General features: G+C 40.6%; 1 protein-coding gene across 3 annotated transcripts in view; it reads left to right on the top strand.

The window, feature by feature from the left end:
- Nucleotides 1–364: 364 nt before the first annotated feature.
- The window catches only part of LOC131472318 (cadherin-6-like), a 113,255-nt gene continuing 90,451 nt past the window's right edge, over nt 365–23,168 (top strand). The window contains exons 1-5 of one of the 3 annotated variants that reach the window (XM_058649384.1): nt 365–379; nt 769–855; nt 2,222–2,297; nt 19,739–19,792; nt 20,873–21,185. The gene's annotated coding sequence lies outside the window, so the exon portion shown is untranslated. Of the gene's footprint in view, nt 380–768; nt 856–2,221; nt 2,298–19,738; nt 19,793–20,869; nt 21,186–21,220; nt 21,279–23,168 lie in introns of those variants that run through there. The other 2 variants (XM_058649358.1, XM_058649376.1) reach the window with 2 other exon arrangements.

Here is a 23,168-nt window from a genome sequence, read left to right as displayed (position 1 = left end):
GCTGCCATCTTGTACCGCCATGTTTCTACGGGGTGCGGCATCATTATGAAAGACCAAGCAGTAAAGAAAATAGGAAACTTTTATTGGTTGAATAATGTGTTTTTATTGCATTTTTTTTTTTTTTTTTTTTTTAAACACACAAAGGACAATAAACCACTTAAATAATTAGGTTTATAAAAGAGGTCAACAAATTATAACTTAAACACCAGTGTGTTGTTTAAGTTATAATTTGTCATATAATTTGTCATATTTGTCATATAATGTGTTTCCCCCATGACGTGGAAACACATGGTGCAGCCCGATCAGTTGGGCCTCCTCAGCCCCTAAGCCCCGCCTTTTTTGGCTGGACCAGGAACAGGAAACTCCACCATGATGTCAGGTAACTCCAAACAATTCATGCTCTCACCAAGTAAAACCTTCACACAAAAAAACGTTGATAGGAATAATTTACGTACAGTTCATTGTGAAATAAATAAACCTGCGTTTGGAGAAGTTAACAAAATTCTTCACTTATATTTAGATATAAATATGAACTAGCATGTGTGACTCACATGTTTAAAATTGGGAGAAAACATAGAATAAATCCATTTCAGAGGAGAAGCTGAAGCTATGCTGAATTTACTCGTTTGAAGGCTCTGAATTTGGCTGAATGGTTTTGAAAAGTACATGGAAAAAGGATTTAATTAACCTGTACAACTGTGTGTTCCACTCAAATTAGCTAAATGAAAAGCAGGTGTGTGTGTGTGTGTGTGTGTGTGTGTGTTACAGTTACAGGAAACAGCCTTCATGATGCACCGTCCAAACAACTCACTGTAAAATGAAAACTGTAGCTCCGACTGACAAAGCGACCACACTGTGAGTGTCCTGAAAACTTCCAGAATCAAGGTGGTGTAAAAGTTTGTGTGTTTGTGTTTAAAAATGTGGCCAAAGGAGCGAGAGAAAAAAACTGGTTCAGTTACAATAGATTGTTAATGGGAGATTTACTGGTGCACCTGTCACTCTGAGGCTCGCTGAGCCTAAAGTATAAGTCTGTCAGCTTCCAAAGTTAAACGACAAGAATCCTGACAAAATTACCTAAGTTTTGATGTATTTTTTTTAATTAATGTGAAATCAAAGGTTTGGGATTTACAGCAAGTTAGTTGTGACAGGCTAATGTTAAACTCTGAAACATTAGCAGACTCTGATTGTGGGAAAGTGCTGGGAGTGATTATTGATGACATGTTAAGTTGGAAGCCATACACAAGACACTTAAAAGGTAAGCTGAAAAGGAGTGTGTCCATACTTTGGGAGGCACAAAAACTACTAAATCAGAAGGCACTATATTTGTTGTATTGCGCACTAGTCTCTCCACACCTGCAATACTGTACAGAGGTTCGATGACCTTGAACGTCTCTTTTGGTCCACAAACTAAAAATGTTAAAAAACATTTGATAAGCTGAAAAAGAATCAGAGAAACTTGTTTTAATTTGGGTTTAAATTAAATTTGAGCACTCAGAATAGATGACGATTCATTTTGTAAACGATTTGTCGAAAACTCCTTGCAGCCCCAGCATAAATGTAATGTACCACGTAAAACTGTACAAAACTTAACGTTCATTTCACTGTAAAATGTCACATGAAGCGAGAGAATTCCAGCGGTCGACGCGTATCACTTAAGAGATTTTAATCTCAGCGTGACTTTGCGCTTAAATAAAAGCTGAATGAAATAAAATGAGGTATAATATTTAAAAAAAAAGATTACCCTGCAGCCAAGATAACAGAGCTCTTAATGAACATTGAGGGAGTTTTTTCCCTTCCAAATACAACACAAACACGTCCATTTCACACCGAGGACCTGAGTCAGCGCTGTTACTTTTTAGAAAAAAAACTACACGTGTGTTTATGTTTTCACACTTTGCTCTGATTAAAGTCACAGGAAATCATCCCGACTGACCGCGTCTCTGTATCGCGAGTGCGCGTCCGCACGCTCGTCCTGCCGCTTTGCGAGGCCTTGTGGGATGTGACTAATGGAGTGTTGTGCTTAAAGGATTGTGGTGTCTGGTGCGAGTGTTCCCTGGGTCGTGGTGAAGTTAATTACCTGGGATTGAACAGTTACTTTGTCCCTCTCCGGGGATCCAGTCAGCAGACGGGAAAGGAAGGGAAAGAGCCATGTGTCCTGAACTGGCTGTATATCCAGGTCACAAACAATACTTTATATACTACTTTTTATTTCTCTTTCCAGCCCTCCTGTGTGTCCCTGTGATCTCTGCATATGACTTCAGGTCAACGGTATCTCCCCATGAGGTGATTCTTAGAAGGTAATGACTTCTTCTTCTTCTTGTTTACAATGTGAAGGAGCGAAAAATGTCTCGGCTATTCCCAAATTAATTATTTTACAAGACAAACGGACATACTGTGTGTTGTTATGACGGTCGTAAATATCAAGCGGACATTTATTCTAACCCAGAGTTTGCAAAACATGCTGAGCAAACTGCTACCGTTTGCGTTTTAAAGTCATATTTGACTTTTAACCTTGATTTTGGCCACTTAAAAAGGGCTCACTTATTAAAATCTACACCTACTTAAGTTTGCTGTATCATAAGAATATGTACACTGTTTTTTTTTATCATTGTTAAACAGCTCTTTCTGACTGGAAACACAACTTTGTAAAGCACTCATTCCCCACACCAAACTCCATAGAGAAAATCAGTGATTTAACATCAAGGCTCACAGGAGTTGTTGATCCACTGCTCCATCAGTAAGTTCACATGTGTTATTTTGTGAATTCAGTGTTTGAAATCCTTTGTTTACGTTCACCTCAGTCGACCAGCAGCTACTGTGTCCACATGAAAAACGCAGATTTTCTCTATGGAGTTTGGTGTGGGAGATTGAGTCGTCTACAAACTTCAGTTTTCTGTTGAAAACGTCCGTCTCTCTCTTTTTCCTTTTTTTTTTTAAAATTGTGACTTAATTGGCTCCTCCACTGTTATGAATGAAGCTAATATTCTGATTTTACTTGTTGCATGTAATCTCCGGTGACACGTCATGGTCGTTTTATGACCTCACACAAATACATTTCATACATAATTTACCTTTAAGGTCATACTCTGTTTTCCTGTGCAGGGATTTCACTCTCAGGTTTACCTACAATTACAGCAGTTTAGTTAATGGCGTACAGTTGTCTTGTTTACAGCCTGTCTGACTGCTCATTTGTCACGTCCCAGTGGGGGGCGTCGCCCAGGCCAAGTCATTAAGGTTTGTAGCTCAGGAGATGAAGGTTGTTTTTTTTCCTTTAGCCCAGAATAATTCACCAACTTTGAGCAGTTTGTACAAAAAAAAAAGATTTAATTTGATCTTTCATGAATGGAGAGAAGACCAATCAGAGGGGGGTTTTGTGGAAATACTTCTAAATCCATCTCCTACAATCAATAGTTCTTTGTTATGTGAAATTTAGACGAAAATACTTGTGTTTGCATCCCTAGATGAACACAGAGCAATGATAGCTGCCTCTGTGTTTTAAATGTACCGGAGGAAAGAAATAAATCAGTGCTGATTTAAAATAATGCAGTTTATTGACGGAAAAGCTTAAGCAATGTTGGGCTCACAAAGCAAAATCAGTTCATTTATGGGCTTAATTTCAAACACGGAAAGTCAATGACACAAAATGTCACAGCAGCAAAGAATCAATGGTCTTATTAATGAATAAAATGATTAATCATCTACTCAGGCATTTAAAGCTGGAAGAATCGGGGTTCATTGACCCTGAGACCTGTACTCAATACTAAATTCTGATCCCCATTTAGAGTCAAATTGACCTGAAAGTCAAGTGTTCTTTATGGCGTGACTATGGTGTGATTGACACCCCTCACATCTCCCATAGCTCCACCCTTTTATCCATAATATGGTCTCTCCTCGATTCAAAAAAACTGATATGGCACTAGCAAAACGAGAAATCTCCCGGAAAAATAAATGGACAAAACGGAATAAAACAGTTTAATCTTTTAAATGTGTTACATTTCCACTGAACAACTGAGAGGATTTACTGTAACTCAAATGACTTTGCCGCTGCCTCCGATAGCAAAGAGGTCAACACGGAAATGACTCTGAGGCGTTAAAAATCCCACAAGCCTCTAAAAAAAATACACCTTGAATAATCTCAAATAAAATAGGAGGCAGCCCTAAAAAATAATAATAATTCAAAAACACGGCTGACTGCGGAGAGTGAAGAAATAAGAAAGCGACGGCAGAAATCCCTATGAGCGTTGGAGCGTTTATCGGTGGGGATATATATCCCAGACTAGTTGGCAAGTGCGCAATGAAGCCTGCCACAGTGTCACGCCGCACTGTGACTTTTAATGGGAACATGGCTTAAGAGGCCCTTACATCTTCCGTTTCACTTGAAGTTGTCACTCAGTAATCCCTCGGTGAAGTGTAATGCCGCTGGATTAGCGCCGCAACCCCAGATTTCCAAATTATCATGTGAAAAAAGCCACTGAATGATGTCGCTAATAGGAACCAAATTATGCAAAAGAAGACCAGCCCCCGTTTCCTTCCGTCTCTCTCTCCCTCATTCTCCTCTGTTTTTTCTTCCAGCTGTCAATTTGGTCACATCACTTTCTGTAACTTTAATATCGGGGGGAGATTAGCACGCCGCGGCGTTGATGACCACTCGCTGAAAGTGTCCAGATGAATATGGATGCAGCGCCACAGGAGGATGCATTAATAAGGGGGCGGTCTCAGTCCGTCTGCGGTGCAGCTCGGGGGCCTAATCCGAGCCTCCGTCTGAATGAGACTGCACAAATTCCCCGTGATGGTCCACGTCAACAGCTGCTCGAGTGGGTGGGAGGAGGACGAGAAGCAAAAAAAAAAAAGTGGAGAGGAAAAGCAATCCAAGGCCTCCTCCCACTGTCCACGCTCCCTGGAGTCATCTTAACCAAAGCTGAAACCCAGGCTGACCATGTTTGTTGTGATCACTAAGCCCAGAGACTTCCACTGTCGGGATAAAGATGATCTCCACATGCCGTCCTCCAAACCCACACACCAGTCTGACTGAGAGCTTTTCAATTTTTTAAGAGCCAAATCTCAGTGTTTTGTCCTTTTTCTCTTTTCCTCTTTTGTCACGTGAATCTTTACATCCCACTGTTCTGGACTGCCTGTAGACGGAAACATATTTATCTACATATTCATGTATATATGTATATGTAACTTTCTTTAAACCAAAACACTTCATTGATCGGTACAGTGATAGTTTTATTGTTCCCAGGGAGGACCACATTTTTAATGTTTTTTAGTAGGGATGCTTGTTATTATCGGCACAACATCAGTATCGGCAGATATTGGCTGATAAAATGCACATCTGCTGTAACATCAGTCAGCAGAAGAGACTAAATTACCTTGGAAAATGTACATTTTATACATATATATATATATATATATATACATATATATATATATATATATACAAATATATATATATATATATATATATATATATATATATATATATATATATATATATATACATATATACACATATATTGGTATTCGTTATCGGCCCAAGCACTCCCGATATATTGGCAAATCAGTTATTGGCATAAAGTCCAAAACCATGCATTTTTTTCAAGCTTTCTTTTAGTTATTTTGATAAACAAATCTTCATAAGTTTTACCGTCATTCTAGGTCTCATGTCAGGGTTTGTCTTTATGCTTTTATATTGTATATGTTGTCACAACGACATTTTAGTTTAACCTTCCCGGGGATTCATATCAGTTTCTACTTAGCTAGCTAGCTAGCTAGCTAGCTACAGCCGAAAATAACCTGTCAATGCAAAGATGTGAGAAGTAGAAATGTAGAAATTCCTGTGACGCAAGTTTTGTTAAAAATTTTGTGTTCACTTAAAATCTATGAGTTGAAATATTTAGTTGTGCAAAAATGTGATTCTGTGACAGAGTGGATGGGGCAAAAAGTGAGTGAAGAAACTGAACCACCTTGTGTTCTAATTTTAAGATGTTGGTCACTCGCTTGTTAAGTTGGTTGTTGGCTGTGTGTTAGCTTTAGCATTAGCCACTGACAAAGCACTTTGCTTTACCCCCTGTATTCTCAGCTCGCTTAGAACCCCACCAGAGCAGGTACCAACAAAAAGATACCAGGTACTATCACTAATGGAAAAGCAAAAAAAAGCACTGCTGCGTCTAGTGGTGCTGGAAAAGGATTTTTTTTAGACGGGGATACCTCATTATCGCCCAGCCCTAAAATTCACAGCATAAATTCACTTCACATTTGATGCAAATGCATATTCAAAGTATTTTTACACACTCTCTCTTTGTCTCTGAAAGTGCAAAGCCAGAGGAAACTTCCTCCCTAAGTGCATTTCAATCCATCTCAAACATTCCTGCACGCGGGGGTGTCACGTGCCGTTTCTGTGTCAGACAATTTCTCCATTCTACATCAGAAACGCCGCAGCATTGTGACCGCACTGTGACTGTGGCCGACTCGCCAAGAGATCAATGCTGCTACAGAAAGAGACAAGGAGGGGCAGACATGTTTTTTTTTTTCTTCTTCTTGCCGTTCCACTTCTTCCTTCAGACGCAGCCAGGGGACACAGGAGGAGGGATGATGGTCCCTTCAACCTGCCCTCGCAGCACAATTGGGCTGCCTGCCACAAGCCCTGTGATTTATGATGCCGTCAAAATGTACACTGGTTTTTTTTTTCCCCCTCCTGCTACACCAAGGGTCACTGTGTTGTCTTAGATGCCTCTATCTCCCCGTGTGCTGCGATTCTCTCACATCTAAAAAAGAACAACTCATCTCTTGGTAGTCTGTGTCCGTTTATCTGCCCTGAATGCGATGTTAAAATGCTAATCCCGCGTTTTAAATATTCCTTCTCATCCCTTGATGCTGTTGTGGAAGCCATTCACTGCCTTTGTAGCAGGAGCTGAGCAGTATCATGGATTCTATGTGGCCACACAGTCTTCAGATGTTCAGCACCAATTAATAAAGCAACCTGCAGAGCTGCATATGCTCACAGGAGGGAGCGTATGACTTTGAATATTCACCTTAAATGATGAACTGTTGGATTTTTGCTCCTCACATTTGTATGAGGCCATGCTGTTGTTCGATTTCTCCCCCACCCCCAAAGGAAAAACCATCAGGAATTCAAAAATGTTGATTGAAAACTATGTTTTTATCAATGATTGCATTGTTTACATAATTATACTTCTCATTAGTCGTACACTTAGTGATTCAATTTGAGTTTCCGTGAATGCATCATCAGCCAGCTCTTTGTGAGTAGCATATGTTTTTCCCAAACTATTGACATTTCCGAGGGTCATTGAATGCACCTCGTAGCCGCTATTTTTAACTTAACATGGTGTGGACCTCGCATTATTAACATTATCTTACGGAGTTGTTTTGGTGCAGTGGAGAAATGGTTGGAGAAAATCACTTCTTATACGCAGATTTTCAGCAAAAGTGACCTGTGCTACCGAGCACATATTATCACCACATATCCATGGCGGATGGATACTATTCTTCTTGGATTCTATTGGAGCCAGTGTCTGCTGATACCAAGCCAAAGTGAACCCAGCCGAGTCTGGCAAATGGGTTATTTCCTCTTGTTGTGCTAGAGGCAGGGTTGATATGCGATTAAGACAGAGAAGCCACGAACAGCGCCTTTCGTATGCGTCTAACTTGGCGGCCACCGAAGAGCAGCTGTCCTTCTGTTGCTTCCATTTTAAGCGACTTATTCGTTACTAGATAGCCATCGCTCCTAGAGACTACGCGTTTGTTGACACGTTTTCAGACGCTCTGCGTACGTTATTTGGATCATTAGTATACCAGTTCTATCCTCGTGGAAGTGGGAGGGGACTACACCCTTTCCCAGACCCAATCTTGAGATGCAGTCTGGCGTAAGCCACACTACCCGATACTGATAGATTGTAAAAAATGCGTTGTCCAAGCCTAATCGGCGAAAACAATGAATCAGTTGACCGCTTCTTTGACGATTCACCTCACGGTAAATGGTGACCTGCTGAATGGTAGATTTTCTTATATTTATGAGGCTGTGCTGCTGCTGTTCAAACCTCCATGAAGATGCAAAACTCCCACACACCCCCTGAGGAGAAGAAAAGGGAAATTGTCTGTCGTTTAACAGGACACTTTGTTTGTGCCAGATCTGGAATAGAAAGTGCAACCCAAGGAAGATGTATGGCTCAGGCATTTACCACCACCCCTCCTCCTCCTCCTCCTCCTCTCGTCTTCCCAACAACACACCCGTCTGCTGCACCTCCTACCCCCACTAGAGCAAGAGCACCAGCAGTTCATCTGCAGCAGCAGCAGCCACGATGCTCCGGCGTGTGGAGAGGGATTTCTCTCCATCAAAAGGACATGGCTCAGCTTGGCCGATTAGCTACGCTCACTGAGCATGCCTGGACGCCCAGGCCCGCCGTTAAAGAGGTGGAATGGATTCGGCTCCGTGGAGGGGATGGGTGGGGTGGAGTGGGGTAAAGGCTCGGAGAGGAGGAGTGTTTCATTTTTTGTGTCGACGCAGAGTGCAAAAGCTGAGGTTGCATGCTAATAAACACAGGGTGTCATGGTGTCATGCAAATATAAACTCCCCTCGGCAATTTCCCTGCGTGTTTGATACAGTCCCTGTGTGCCACTTTGACTCGCTATTGTCGGGGAGCAGGCCTGAAGTGCGGTTTCAACTCCTGCCTTTTTTAAGTTTCTGTGGAGCATGAGGTTTCTTAAATCTGCATCTAAGTGCTGTTTAAAATCCTTTTCAAATGCCTCACTGTGATTCGCTGAATGGCATAACCGAACTGGCTTCAAAGTGCTTGAAGAGCCCTCCCTTCCAAAACTGTGTCTCCTGACGTGAGACGACTGTGAGAACCTCCGAGCCGCAGAGTCGTGCGGAGGCATTTTCCTTTTTCACGCTGTTCCATTAGTTTTCCAATAAACTTGACAATCGAGACCAGATGATGTCGTATGGATCATGTGAAAGGAAAGGTCACAAGGTCTTTGACTTTCTCCTTTGTTGAGATTATGAGTGCTTTTTCCCCCCGTGAATGGTTTGTGATCTGGGGTAAATTAGTCTGTTGAAACACTTGTGATGACTAATCTGCTGATCAGCATGAGGTGTGGCCGCTGTTCTGTCAGCAGAGAATTATGTTGATTATTGCACAATGTCAGGGCAAAAAAAAAAAAAGAGATCCAGAAACAGCTATTGCTCTGCTTTCCTCGGCACAAACCCCCCACACAGATTATTTTCTCTCTTCTCTGAGCTGAACACAGATGGTAGAAGACGGGTCATAATGCCTTATGTGTGCGTTTTGCCCCCTTTTAAATCTTAAATGGGAAAAATTGCAACACTGTTTGCTAATAACTTCCAACAAAAGCTGCAAAGGGGTATTTTGGAAACTGGCAAAGGTCATCTCATTATTGGGAATTACCCGAGGACAACATGTCTTCATTCAGTGTGTACACACAGATACCAAACACAAGTTCAAGGACCTTAATCAGACCTCCAATTTCATAATTTAGTCATTCTTGCAGTTAGCACAGTTTAATTTGCTTCCTCGTAGCTGTGTTATTCTGTAAGTTCTGCCTTTTGCAATGTTAACAGTCGCAAGAAACAACTCTAGCTACGACTGCACACTCACTATATCATCAGAATTTACTTAACATAATACCATGATTCAACTTTGCTTTTAATGTAATTACTCTTTTACTCTTGTGTAGAATCAGATCAAACATTCTTGCCAGTTTTCTATTTATAATTGTGGGATGAAATATCTCCAGAATGTTGCATCTTGGTTTAGTTAAAAAAAGAAACACACTGAGCTGTTTTTCTTCTACTGGAAATTGTGAGGTCTTTGTGGATTTAAAATGTAAAACAATCAAGTTATTTTGTCTTTGTTCTTTTCATTTTCTCTTTTGTACTGCTATAATCACATTATCTTGTGAGTTGTGTAGGAGAGGAATAGTATTTTTGTAGAAAATATTGTTTATGATTATATATTTTCTGTTTTGTCAGTCAAAAGGAAGGCTTAAAGCTAATTTGATGTTTAGAATGTTCAGCAGAGAGAAAATATCAAATCAATGAAGAATGGTGAGTTTTACCTTTGTTGTTGGGAGGCTGCACTGAGGATGCTAGTTCTGCACAAATGTTAGCTTGACAGTAGGTTCTCTCTTTTGTTTCAGTAATTGAAAACGTTTCATGAGTTTGCTAGTTGTAAAATTACTCACAACTTTTAATAGATGATACAATTATGTGCTTTTCTGCCAAATTTTGCAAATTAGGCCTAAAATTCGGACCACTTCTCTGTCTTGACGATGGAGAGAAAACAACGGTGTCGGAGCTTATTATTATATGTTAGAAATCGCTGTATATTTGCTAAATTTAGCAAAGTAAGGCCAGGAGTCGAGAGTAACCAACAATGCAGTTACACATAACTAGCTACATATTTTACCCGGACGCTTCTGTTCCTATGTTTTTATCCTTTTGTATTTGTGGTGTTTTATGAGATTTGCTAATGTTTACAACTTGACTAGCAAGAATTTTGTTGTTATTATGTTACAAACGCTAAATGTTTAAATTTTTTCACTTCATTTAGCCCGGTTTGTTTGTTTTGACATCGTTGGAGCTGAGCGGCTGCATGATATTGTACTTTCGTTAGCAGACACGTTAGCTTTAGAGTCACTCACATTCATATTATATACTTTTGTATATGTGGTGTGTTATGAGATTTGCTATTGTTTACAACTTCAGTAGCAACTAAATTTGTGTGAGCCAAGTAAGCAGCAACACAGCGACACATCAAGCTACACATTTAACCAACAAGTGTTAACTTCAACCTTCTACCAGTGTCGATACAGGAGGCTTCACAGGGGCCACGGAACTTAAGTTATCAGCAGCAGAATTATTAGTTATGCTAAAGTAGGTAAATACGCTACTCTTGCTAACATTTATACGGCCTTGGATTTGTGTGTTTTTTGTGGAATTGCTCTTGTTATGTTATCGATATTTCAGTCCTGATCAATGAGGAGCTAATGGCTACCGATTTAGTTCCAGTTCTCAAAGTATGACAAGGCCTTTAAGTTTGCTAAAATTAGCCACCATGAGATATTCTAAGCAAAACTTTTGAGATCATGGACTCAACTGAACAAAGGTGTATTTGTAATGAATTTGACTTATGTGCCGACAGTCTTGCTTTAGGAAGGTCAGGAACATACTTGGACGATAAACTGACCACAGTTTATCTTGAGAAGCGTTTAAAAGCGTGTCACTGCTACAACTTGTCCAGGTCATGTCACGTCACACGGTAGTAGAATTCTAAGCGAAAGAGAGTGCGACTGTATATACTTGGCGTTAATTGCACTCTACGGAGAGTCTTGCAGTGCTTCCCACATTCTGTCACATGTTTTTTTACAAGTCTCATGTTCCAGAGTCATTACAGCAGCACCGAGGCATCTTTAATGTGATGTGCCCTCTTACTGTAAGCTCAATTGTGCCTTATTTTCAGCCCCACATTCGCGAGGAAGTGGTGGAATCACTGTTTGAAACTCTCTCAAAGGGCCAGAGAGACGGAGAGAGATTGCACACCTTGATTTTTTTCTGCTTCAATTTACCATAATCCACCATCTGCTGCAGCTTCCATTTTGTCAGTATTTGCAGAAATACTGTATTTTCCACATTTGTCTGATTACCCTGCGTTTTTCTGTCGTCTGGAAGACTTGTGAGGACACAGTCTTTTATTTTATTTTCATTTTTTTTTTCTTTTTTCTTTCTCAGAAATGCAGCTTGGTCAGCAGTCAAAGGAAAAGTGCAGCGTATCGCCATGTCAAACCCTTAAGCACTGGAGAAAACAATCTGTCATTGAGAGGAAAACTTGTGACCATCAGCTGTTTCAAGCTTGCGTTACAAGAAACAGTGCAATCATTCAGGAAATGCCCCCAAAGATAATTACACCGCGCACTGTATATGTGTCGTAAATACGCGGGAGACTGAATTGATTCCTTGTGTTGGGCGCTGCCTCGTCGCCGTCGCAAAAATCACGACACAAAGAAATGTGGTCGACTTCACAGGCCGAGTTCCAGGTTAATGCAGGGAGAGATGCGTTATTTGTGGCGCGTGGTGACTGTTTATGCAACAGATCCCTCTGAGATCCAAACAGTTTGTTGTGCTTTTATTTCTCTTGGGAGTCGGGGGAAACTAAAAACCGAACTTTGCCTCACAGAACAACACTGCCTCTGATATTCTGTATATATATATTTATATAAAAAAAAACACAAAAATCATATCTGTGATATGAGGTTCTCGGGCGCCTGACTCCTCTGTGCTCCCTTGTTCTCTTTCCTGTAGTGTATTGATCTTTTCCCGGGATTGTTTATAGGACTGTGTGTCTAAAAGGGGACCTATTGATTTCCTTTTTTGGGGTTCTGCCACAGCAGAGCTCTAAGTCTCACACATGGCATTGAACGCATAATAAAACAAGTCAGCTTAATTACACATAATAAGTCTCTGAATTAAAAGCAATAAAGGTGGTAGTTTTGTGTTGTTACATGCTGGATTTGTGACATTTCTATAGTGATTTTTCCATAAATAACTTGGTGATTTTCTTTTTTTTGCAAAATGGCAATCGCTGCTCATTTATCAATCGCTCCTTTTTTCAGCCTCTGCTCGTTCTTTGTCGTTTAATAAAATGACTTTACCAAACTTGATTTAAGAGAGAATTGGGCAAAGAAGGTTTGGGGGGTGGACCCAGGCAGAAAAAGACCAAACTGAAGCTAACCACTGGTATTTGCTTTCATTTAGGGCCTTTCAAACCATGAATTCATTGCTGTCTCTGACCGATCATTAAATACAAGGGGATTTTCACAAAATTGTTGCTGTGGACTAAATTAATCTTGCTGCGCTCTGTCCATGGAAGAGAGAAGTATAAGCTATATTACTCATATTTGGTACGTAGGTTAAAAAAAATAGATAATTTTAAAAGATAAAGGACTGCACGAAAACACCAAAAATAACAATTCTATCTAAATGACGTCCATCTAAAGCCTGATAAAATGTATGTAAACTAATCCAACAATCATATAAATGATGCGGCCCTGTTGCACTGGCTGACGTGTTCTTTCATCACCGGGATTTTGAGGGCTGTAGGTTATTTTTAGGCACTGTCCCGCTGCTGTTATTAATCACTGTCTGCATATGAATGCGCAAATAAAAAAATAGTCCCCCACAAAACAGACCGTTTACATACGCTTGCTGAAGCAGGCAATTTTCATCATAATGTCCCACCCCCTTTTCTCCTAGTGGCCAATCATTGCTACTTTAATAGCATCTGAAACAGGAAATGTAGCCTCTGCACGTTTTGTTTTGTGTGAAGTTTCAGCAAATTTGAAACCAGCAAGCAGCAGTAGGACAATGTCAATCTTAACAGTCAATAAAATTAAATCTATTTTTATTTCACTGCTGTGGTGGGAGGAGTCTAAGCCAGAGTTAAAGGTGTCACGTCTCTGGATTGAGTCGTAGAGATTGGTGAAAGAAGGAAAAAGACATTTTAAATCCTACTTTGGTGCAAAGTGGGTAATATTTGTTATGTTTTTTTAAAGTTAGATTCGACTAATAATGAAGTTATGGCTGTCTTCTAGCCTGGTTGAGCCTGGCCGGGTCTTACAGATATTTTATTTTGCTCTGCAGAGACGTCTGGCAACAACGCCGTTCTAATCACAAATGTTTTTTCTCGCCTACAACAATCACGTTGATCTGGATCATTGGTCTGATTGGTTGTAGGTCTATCCGCCTCTTGGAAGTGGGAGGACCAACTGAGTCTGCTCTTGTTAGCTCCCTTTTTCCAAGATGGCTGCCAAGTAGCGAGACTTTCATTAAAGGCATTTGGTCAAACTCAATCAAAGTAGTTGGCCGTGTAACCCAGTTTTTTGAAGATTTCCACCCACTTGATTCACGAGAAAGCAACAGTCAGTGTAGCGTAGCCGAGTTAAAACAGACATAAATATTATGGGATGTGCTGGAGTTGGCGTGAATGCCTAGAGGAGCGACTCCGGGGTCGGATACGTTCACTTTCAGCGGGCGGCGTGGACGTAACCCCCCCGTAGCCGTCCTTCATTTTTATTGTCACTTTCACCACACAGTCTCTGACAAGGTGAGACCCTGCGTGAATGAAATATGGACATGTGTAAACACAGAAGTGCAGAGAACCGGGCTCACAAATAAGGATATCTTCAGATATGGCACTTTCAATGAATTCAATCCTCGCGTATCACAGCTGTCGGGCATAATAGGAGGACACATTTGTACTGAGGTTGCCCTCTACGTCTTCCCTCGCTCACTCTGTGCTCCATAAATGTCATGTTTCAGTAAAGTAACACATGGTGCATGAGGACGAATATCTAGGACTTTTATTCTGAGTGAGGAAGTCTTTTGAAAACCAAATGTTTCAGATATTTCAGAATTAAAAAATGTAATATTTTGGATTTTGATACCCATCATTTAGTTACAGTTACCATATGTTTGTTATTTGTACCTGATGGCATATTTAGAGCAGTTCCATGAGATGAAAAATATCAACCACATTTTTCTTTTTACATAAATTTCCTCTTTCAAGCCTTAGTCTTTCAGATTGAATGTGGCAGGGGTTCCTGCTGCTCTCTGAAAACCCATTTATTTCACTGGCCTGCAATGATGAGCTGTGAGTAAAATAGAAACAACAACGGTTCAGGTCAGGGATGGAAGGCAAAGTTTAAAGGGGTTAAACACCACTTAAAGGTGCAGCGTGTAATATTTAGGAAGGTTAATTGACAGAAATTGAGAATAAGTGTATAACTGCTGTAAGGAAAGGATGGTTTGGTTTTTTTCAGAATAAACTGGAGGTGGACATCTTGTGACAAAGACATAGAGGGAAACGGTAGAAGAGAGTTGTGAAAAGAGTGTTTACATCCTTCCTGCGGTCTGAAGGCCACCGTATTATGGCACTTTTCCACTGTACAGTTCTAGCACTACTCTACTCTACTGGACTGTAATTGGTTTGGGTATCAGGCACTACAATTTCCATGACTTCATAGTTCCTCCTCAAACTGCCTTGACATCGTTCTTTTACACAACACAAACACAAACAATGAGGGACATCGAGGTGATAGTGTAGTTCCTGCTCGGTTTGTGGACAGCAGCCAATGTTTGAAATGTTTTCATTTGTTCAAATGTTCCCGAATTGAAATACTATTGAGAACCTGATCATTTTTATTTATCTATGTGTATAAACCACTGTATGAGCCCTGCCTCTCATGCCCCCCCCCATGAAACGGTTGACCTTAAACTGATCTGCTGCTTTGTTGCTTACTACGACATCACAGATCCCTAAAACATTGCTGGAACGTTATTCCCTCACCCAATAGTGAGACTGCAGATGGTAACAAAGTGCATAGGGGAACTACGGTGGCTTGTGCATACCAGAATGAATGGCGTTCTTTGAACAGACAACACTGGTTTGTTTGCAGAAGGATTTTTGCCTGAATTACATATACATTATTCTAAGGCTGCCATGCAATTTTTTTAATATATTTTAAAGCCATTATATAGTGTATTGAATATCTGCCAATGAACTCTCTTAAAGGTTTCCACACACTGCACCTGTAAACTGAAACTTCTTCCTGTACAGAATGTACGAATCCAACATTTATGAGTAGCAGAAAAGTAAGACAGGAAGGTTTTGTCTGAGAGAGCAGATGCTCTGTGTTACTGCTGCTAAGTAAGATCTGAACATTTCACTTTGAGCCAGAGAATTATTGAAGTTTGGTACCAAACCCTATTTATAGTAGAAAAAAAATTAAATTAAAAGACCAAAAACACCCAATTTGTTGGTGTCAGAAGCCCAAAAACTGCAAACTGCATTTTGTTTACAACAGGCAGCAGATGCAGCAGATAACGGGGATAAAGTCGGCGGGTACAAAACAAATCCACTGTCGTAGCATGTTTACAGCAACGGCCTGTTAAATAAACTGCACAAATGTATGCTCGTTCAGCAGCAATGATGCAGTCAAGGACAGCGGTTACTCGTCTCGGGCCCCTTTCTGCTGATGGAACGCGATGCCAAATGCAGACGTCCGCTTGGCTCGCTGCGTTTTTGCGCCATAGGCAAGAGTTTGACGTTTGGTCGAGAGGACAGGACGACGCAGCAGCAGCAGCAGCAGTAAAGTGGATGCTTGGAGCGTTTCCAGGGATTAAACTCATGAATCCAGCAGCAGCCAGTGGTCATCGTGACACAAACACTGCATGGGTGGTAACGCTGAAACCATAAAACGCCTGCAGACTTCTAGCCCACCCACCCCCCCGCGCGCTTTCCATCTTCATACGGCTTGATTTACGCGCACTGCGTTTTTTATTAGACCTGACATATGTTTTCTGACTTGCGTCTCGCTTAAAATCGAGCTTTGAAATCTCCGCTCTTGACATGTTATTTACAATAACTCATGCATTAACTAGTAAAAGGCACATTTATCTGTAAAGCACATGATCCTACACAAAGGTCACTTGATGTGCTTTAGAAAAACAAAGGAGCACAAAGGAATACATGTAAAAATAAGTATGTACACTACAGAAAATTGGTAGAAACCTAACCTTCATCATATAACTTCATATAACTAGTTCAGTTTACCTAGAATGAACTTATTTAATTATGATTTCACCAAAAGAAGTACCGTTTTATATTTTTAATTTATAATATTTGAAGAAGCATTTGAAATTCAATATTTTTCTGGATTTTTGTACACTTTCTGCACAGTCAAAAAAAATTCATTCTATCATTTAAATGGTTATAAGAAAAAATCTTCTACATATAAATAACATATATACTTATGAAATGATATTTATACTTTACATCAAGCTCACAACTCAATTTATCTTATTATCTTCAAAAACCATGCTCTGTTTACGAGTTCTTTTTTTTCTCTTCCAATTTAAACACCTAATTATCACAACAATGAAGTGCTTCCATGACTTCAGGACTTAATTATGTGACTTGTTAAAGGCGCTGCCGCCGTCATCCGTGTGTTTCTCCTGCATGACAACGATGAAATAACATGTTCGTGGGAAAAGGTGCACATTTAACAATTCTTCCCCCTGCGGATTAAATTTGAATTCTATTTCATTTTTATTCCAGTATATCGTTCTCTGTTTTATGTACAGTTCACAACAAAAGTCTTCAGGACTCGGGGATTTTTACAGGCGAGAGCTGAAAAGTTTGTGAAGATAAAATATAAAAACGTGATGTAATATTAGCAGCTGGCGACAACAGTGTTCCAGCACCTTTTTTAGTATCTGAAAACCTGACGCAGGTGTTTGACCGACAAGTCCATCAGGCTTTGAGCTGAACAGAGAGTTAACTGTGAAACTCTCACTTCTCCTTATTTAGTTTGTTTTCTAAACACATTCGTCTTGGAAACGAACCAAACCCGACTGTTGCCAAGGCAATTTTATTTACATTTAGACCTTAAAGAAGCCTTCTGGCATCCAGTAAAAAGTATTTTCAAAGCCCTTGAAAGTTTTTGAAAATGACCCTAAATAGACATGGAAAGTGCTTGAATTTTGCGCAAGAAAGAAGTTAAGTTGATATTTAGGTAAATGTCTTGGTACGTCTAAAATGTTATAATTACTAGTGGTGTTGTGGACACTGTCCACTGTCTCACTCCGCTGTTGATGTCAGATTCCATGCATTGCGCTCCCATCTTATGTTGCTCATTCGGCCTTGAATTTGAGGGAATTGGTCCTTTGAAGTCCTTTTTAAAAATCCTTGAATTTGATGTCAACCAAGGCGAGGGAACCCTGTATAGCCTTATTATTTTCCACGATGCATGACTTAATTGAGCACTTGTAATTTTATGGGGTCGAAGATTGTGTTATCTGCATACAAAGAGATAATCTATTGGTCAATAGCATCAAAAATCTAGCTCTTAATGTTCAAGTTGTCTCACTCACATGATGTCAGCGGTTCAACCACCTTTGCTGAGAGCAGAGTTGACAGTTGACGTGCGTGTTTTGTGCCGCTGCTTCAAGAAAATAATCAGAAAAGTGCTGGTTTATGTAGGAAATGCAGTTTGACGTCTTTAATAAATTGAGTTTATCAATAAAGTTGCACCCACATCCATTGGACCTTGTCAAAGAGAGAAGTAGAAGACACCCGATGTATGTTCACATGGGTTTTTTTTTTACGTTGAATAGACACCTCATATCTTCAGCAGTGTTTTATAAAGCTTAACATATCTGGGTTAATCAGTGTAGACGGGACAGATGCTCTTTTTTGTTACGATATTATAATATTCTTGTCATTGTAATATTAAAATATTAATATTATCTCATAACAGTTTTTAGCTATGACATGTAACCTTTCCTGTCACTATTTCAAAATAAAAGTCTGGCTGTATTTCACTAGTTTGATGCTAGTAAGGTTGAAATATGTCTCATCATGTCAGACTTTGAACCGACCCTTGAGGGAAGAAAAGTAGACGTCTGCTTTTGGGTAAAAATGCAACATTCCGAGGCAACTTGAGATGGTTTCTCATCTTCTCTCCGATTCTGTCAACATAACTGTTAATATCACAGTGTTGGTCACTTGTCACGTAAACTAAAAGGAGACAGATCCGGACAGAAGGGCCATGTGTGGTCTAAATTGAGAACAATTTAAACCTGAAAGATAAAAGACGATGACAGGATACAGTCATGGTAATGGTGTGTACTAGAGTACAAGATTTAATCACATTTGCATAGAAATAAAGCAGATCCCAGTGAGAAACCAGGTCATGGCAGGTCACAGGATGACACATTTATGAGCTGCATTAGTTTGATTACTTAAAAAAAAAAACAGCGCTCGGTCCGTAATCAGATTACCGTCCAGCCTTCTCCAAAAAGGAGAATCTGACTTTATTAGCCGCAAAAAAAATGAACCCGCAGCCCCCACCCACAAAGCAATGAATTTAAACTCAAACTTATAAAATCTACATCTTTTTAAGTCTATTATGTCTTGAGAAATATTCAGCCAGACAGCCTTTACTGACTGATAACTGATGTTTATTAAACCTCCCACCTTCCCACACCAAATCCCATAGAGAAAATCAGCGTTTCTAGCTCAAGGAAATACGACAGCTGCTGGTCCACTGCTGCCTCGTGTGGTCAGGTTGTGTCACTGAGGTAAATCCATTCAAAGGATTTCAAACAAAGTCATTAAATCAACACATGAACTTACTGATTGAGGCAGCGGTGGATCAGAAACTCCTGTGTGCTGTGATGTAAAATTGAGGATTTCCTCTATGGGGTTTGGTGTGGGAGAGTGAGCAGTTTTTGAAAGTGACGCAAATGAAGCGTATTCTTAAGAAATTCAAGTTTAGACCTGAGCAAATGTATATTATATTAACCTTTTTTAAGTGGGTAAAACCTGTTTTTTTTCCCAGTTCCCCATGTGTTCAGTGATATTGTGTTTTGTTTTGTTTTTTTACCTTGATGAGAACATCATTACCAGAAACAGTTATGAGCAGCAGCAGCAGCTGTATCTGTATCACACACATGTTAATTTGTCCTGACAGAGATATTGTAGCAGCTGCTTTTATCCATTCACCACACACACATACATACACAAGCTTGTTGTTATATCTTGGTGAGGACGCATCATTGACATTATGCATTGCCTAACCCCTTGCCTAAACCTTAACCATCACAACTAATGGCGCTTTTCCATTTTACCGTTCCTTTTAGTGAGATTCCAAGCGAGCTGAGCTGATACTAAAATGTGACGTCAACAGACTGGAGGTATTTGTACTTTGTTTCTTTACAACATTAATGTTTTATTATTACTAATTTGCCAAACAAAGACTTAAGCAGTCCCTCAGTAATGACGTTCTGCCTCATTAGGACCAGGTTTTGGTCTCCATGAGGACTACTCAAATTTAGGGCCCGATTGTTCCCCTCATTCCGTGGCTTTTTGAACGGGTTAATGCGCCTAAAACTCTTGAAACAGAGCTGTACATCAACCAATCTGCTCAAAACTTCACGTGTGAGACCAGGGACGGACCGTGACACAGGAAGCAGGTTTTGTATCTTGCTTCATAAATGAACAAACTTGTCTTACCGTGTTTAATTGAATTTTCAACCGTCAGCCAGCAAACAGGAAGTGTTCTACTGAGCCAACGTAGAGTTCCACTGAATTTCACGGAAACTTGGTGGGAAGATGTCGTAGCCCCAGACGAATAAACTTCACACCTAACGCAACAGACCGAGCGCGAAGATGCCAAGGACACAAACGTGGAACAGGAAGTCCCTCTGTGAAGCTCTATCTGAGCCAAAATGAGATTGAGGCAGACCAGACATCCTCGTCCGAGCCTAAAGCGTCCAACTGCCTATAACTTGGCCGCACGTCGACTGATCTGCTCAAAACTTCATGTGTGACTTTTGGCGACCAGGGGGCCCCGCCCTGCCCCTGAGCATCGCTGCATGCCATGACCTGCACACAGGAAGCAGGAAGTGCCCTGTACTTCGCTTCATAAGTTAACAAACCTGACCTTCCGCCACCAAACAGGAAGTGGCCTACAACTTTGCCATACATTGACGGATTGCCTCATACGTGACACAAGAGACTGACCCTCAACACATATACGTTGTTATTATTATTATTATTGTTTTTATTACAGCTATTGTTATTGTTCATGATCTGTGGCTTTTATGGCCTTTTTATTTATTTTTTTAAGAATCACATGTGTAGCTTTGAGTGCTCTCCATCCTCCATTCATCCACCCTCCTTTTGTTTATATCACTGCTTCCTTTTCTCTCTCTTTCTCTCTTCTCTTTTTTCATTTTTCCCCCTAAAACCTCCTCTCTCCTGTTTTGTTGCAGGCTGCTCAGGGACTCGTGAATGGCAGCCAATTGGAGGGATGAGTCCCCTCAGCCTCCCTGACACACACACACACACACGCACGCGCACTCTCTCTCACACACGCGCGCGCACACACACACACGCGCGCACACAGGGAGCCAGAGAGAGCCAGGGAGAAGTGATGCGGCAGCAGCGCGACTGAGACGCGCAGCCGAGGCGGAACAAACGGGTCCAAACACGAGCTGCAGTGAACGGATACGCGCTTTTCCTCCCGAGCGAAGCCACAACATCAGGACGCTTTTCTTTTATTCCTTCATTCAACTTCATCACCAGGTGAGTGAGTGAGTGAGTGAGTGAGTCTCTGCCGCCGCTGCTGCTCCTCCTGCTGATGATGTTTGGATTGTGAACTTGTCTAAATCGCCTCATGTGAGAGAGATTTATTTTCTTTCTTTATCTTTTTTCTTTATCTTTCTCTTCTTCTGCTGTGCCTTCATTCTGCACACACACACTATTATAATGACTCTGCTCATATGGACCAAGGGCGTGTATTAATGTATGGAATTTTATGTATATGAATAATCACGGAAAATGTCCAGCGTGTGTTTGCGTGTTTTACGCACTTATCCGTGGAATAAGTTCTCGGTTTTTGAATTGGAAATGGGTTTTTTTTCCCTCCCTCCCGCTTTTGCAGCGTCAACTTTTGCGTGTCGTCTCCGCGTGTGTCACTCTGGTGTCTTTCACTGATGTGCAGAAGAAGAAGAAAGTGGGGATGAAGAGGGTGGTGCACGTGCGTGCGCAAAGGTCGTGCGCGACGGGGCACGTTCGCTGACGCGCGGACGCTCCTGAACGCACCTTTGTTTTTTGTCATTCATGAAAACAAGCAAAAGAAAAGGTGGATTGATGCAGGTGGGACAGCAAACACTCACGCACACGCGCTATAGGCAGGGGCGTGCACACACATTTCACGGGGCTCAAGTGGAAAAGGGCGCCCCCTCCATATACACTGTAAAAAAAACAGTGGTTAAAAAAAACTTCAAATTAATTAAACTAAAGTACCAAAGTTGTTTTTTTTATCACAGCTTTGCATACCTTAATTTGAATGAATGGACTAATAAGCAAATTTATTTGTTTTGAAAGTAGGATTTAGCATATTTTTCAACCATTTTGGTACACACACTGCATGTCACCATGTAGATGTAAACAAGAGATTTTTACAACTTTAGTGCAGTCAAATTTTTTACCACTATCTGATAAAATATATTTTTTTTCTCATATTTTAACTCAAACCTTTTTGGGGGTTTTGTTCCTTTAATGCTGTGTTTTAAATGAAAGTGTTTTTTTATTAAATTAATGTTGTTGAAGGAAAAAGTACAATTTGTAGGCATTTCTAAAGTTCCTGAGAACACAGATATATCACTTTACCTATAGTTCTGAGTGTTTTTCTGCAGCTGTAGCTCATCTGCTCCTCACTTTGACTCGTGTCGTGGTGTGTGTATCAGAAATGATCGTACTCATACTACCCCCGGGTTGTGAAAAGTGGTGATTTAAGTGACTGTTTCTGTCATTTCAAACCATTATAGTCATTCTCCTGCGTCAGCCCTGTCACCTGCGAGACACTTTGTCCCCGAGAAGCTGCTGCAGCTGCTCGGTGGATATATTTCCTCTCATCTATGTGAACACTAAACAAGGTTGTGCGTGAAAACCCCACGACATGAGCAGGTTTTTGGGAAAAACTCAAGACGAAACTTCAGCTTTAAAAATCAGTTGTGATGAGGCGTGCTTGATAAAGTGGCAAGTATACGTTTCTCTTTGGCGTCGACTCAGGTTTTTTGTTTTTTTTCTGAAACAGCGTTGTCCTCCAGCGTTATTGACAACAACATGATATCAGTGATGTGGCCGCGTGAATATTTAATGAGCCGGCTGAATAATGCAGACGGCTGACGCTGTAAAACAATTAACTTTGGCTTCTTGGCGTTAGACGCTGCAGGTATTGACAGAGCAAAGAAAAGTTTCTTTTTTGCCGTCCGTCTTCCTGTTGCCTGCACATTGCTCCATGTTCGTTGAGCTACAGTTCCGTCTCGATGTTGAGCCCGAGGTAATAAACGCCTGAAGGCAGCCAGGAAGTTTTTTTTCTCCTCTCCTCTCCGGGAGCGGGAGTGAGTTTGTGTAATGAACATTTGTGTCCATACTCACTTTTTAAAATTATAAACAGCAGCTGAAGAGGATTGAGCAACGTTGATGTTGAGTCAGGAGTGTGTAAGTGTTGAGATTTGATTTGCGTTTGTGGTTTTTGGCAGCAGCGTTTATTTATTTATT

This window comes from Solea solea, chromosome 1 (assembly GCF_958295425.1).
Source record: "Solea solea chromosome 1, fSolSol10.1, whole genome shotgun sequence".
NCBI lineage: Eukaryota > Metazoa > Chordata > Actinopteri > Pleuronectiformes > Soleidae > Solea > Solea solea.
This window is presented reverse-complemented; position numbering and strand designations above follow the sequence as displayed.